Here is a 2211-nt window from a genome sequence, read left to right as displayed (position 1 = left end):
CTCTTGTTGCCCAGGCTGGAGTGCAATGGCTTGATCTCGGCTCACCACAACCTCCGCCTCCTGGGTTCAAGCAATTTTTCTGCCTCAGCCTTCCGAGTAGCTGGGACTACAGGCTCGCGCCACCATGCCCAGCTAATTTTTGTATTTTTAGTAGAGATGGGGTTTCACCATGTTGACCAGGATGGTCTTGATCTCTTGACCTCGTGATCCACTTACCTCAGCCTCCTAAGGTGCTGGGTTTACAGGTGTGAGCCACTCGCCCAGCCTACAATTTTAACATACATCTCTCTCTGGGACAGCAGAAGCAAAGCATTTTATCCTATTTTTTTTCAGGGAGTGCTTGAATGTATTTACATCCTAGATATATATTTACTAGATATATTTTGGTAAACTTATGCAAAAACAAAGACCTAGTGACAAAAATATCTTTGAACAATCTTATTCACAGTATGGTGAAATGAAAAGAAAGTTATGTGAAATCCAAAGCTGTGTTTCAAAAATAAATACCCAAGTTTGAAAAGACAGAAAAAAGATTAAAAATATATGCCATATTCAATGGAATCTGGATTAATGTAAAACAATATATAAGCCAATATTTTGCCCCTTGAAAAATAATGATCTGAAGACTCTGGGCAGAGGGCAGGCAGTAAATGAGCATGTGAAGGCAAATGTTACTGTGTTGGTGGTGGTGTGTTGGAGTTGATATAGGAACTCAAGTGGAAGCTCTTACGTGTTTCTTGGGGAGAATCACAGAGCTGGGGGACTCCTGTGTGGAGTTCAAGGCTGTGCTCTGATGCAACCGCAAACTCCCAGGGAGGTATTACGTCACACAATCTCTAGTGACTAAAAGTTTAAAGAAGTTTCTGTCCAAATGTACCTCAGGTCATATCACAGATTCGTAGTCAATTCAGCAGGATGTAGAGGAGCTTGGAAAAGTAGCTTCTGTCCAGATCATTTACCTGGGAATGACTAGAGAAAGAAATTATCATTCAAGAAACCTTATAGCCAAAACAAAGATGATGCCAACTAGAGCAGTGCAGGGGCTGGGAAGATCAGTAGGAGGGGTAATGGAGGGAACCCAAGGCCCATATTTCAGACACACATAAAGGAAAATCAGGGCAGCATGGTAGGGGAAAAGTCATGGGAATGCAAAAGATTTCACTGTCTCTCTCCAACCAACCCATCCGGCTACCATTCTCAACCCAGACCTCAGCGAATGTCCCAAGGAGAAATTCAGCCTGGTTTTAAGGAGTGCACTCATGCCATATAATCCACATACTCTGTAAGGCAGGTGCATGCCCCTGTCAAAGGTGAGATGAATTCTCCACTCTTGTAGAGATCTTCTGCCTGAGCCAACCAGAATCTCCAATCACACTCACATTTGGCAAATTTCACTAAGGCACAAAGTGACAGGAGAACATAAGGTAATATACACAGGTATGTTTGCTCTGTGGAATTTTAGTCCATCTGTTTTTCATTTTTCCCACAACTCTCTGATATTATAATAAACATGATTTTTAAAACTTATTTTTGCCCTCCTGCATTTGTTGCCCTCTTTATATCCATCTTCTAAGGTCTATTCCTTACTACTTCACTATTGAAAGTGAATTTTTTAATTAAATTACAAAGTGGGAATGTCACTTTGAATATTATATTGCAAAACATTCACATGTAGATCAATAAGTGTATATGGCACACAGAAATGAGGGGAAAAAATGACTGCAGAAACGATAGTGATCATGTCAGAGTTTACAGTAATTGATACTGAATATCAAACATGGAATACGAAATTCCATATTCCAATAATGTATGCATAAATTATATATGTATGTGCTTTGAATATACTACATTTTTAATAATACTTTAGTATTATTTTGATCCATGAAAGGGCATACATATTATTTCATCATGTTTAAGAAGGGCCTGGCCAACATGATGAAATCCTGTCTCTACCAAAAATACAAAAATTAGCCTGGTGGTGAACACCTGCAATCCTAGCTACTCGGGAGGCTGATACAGGAGAATAGCTTGAACCCTGGGGGAAGAGATTGTAGTGAGCCAAGATCTCACCACTGCACTCCAGCCTAGGCAATAGAGTGAGACTGTCTAAAAAAAAAACTGTCAAAAAAGAAAATAATTACTAGCATTTATTGAGGACCTACTATGTGTATATCAAGCTGTTTATAATCAGTTATAGAACCCAAAGTGGTT

This window comes from Cebus imitator, unplaced genomic scaffold, assembly GCF_001604975.1.
Source record: "Cebus imitator isolate Cc_AM_T3 unplaced genomic scaffold, Cebus_imitator-1.0 Scaffold222, whole genome shotgun sequence".
In the NCBI taxonomy this organism is placed as follows: domain Eukaryota; kingdom Metazoa; phylum Chordata; class Mammalia; order Primates; family Cebidae; genus Cebus; species Cebus imitator.
Note: the sequence above shows the minus strand (reverse complement) of the source record.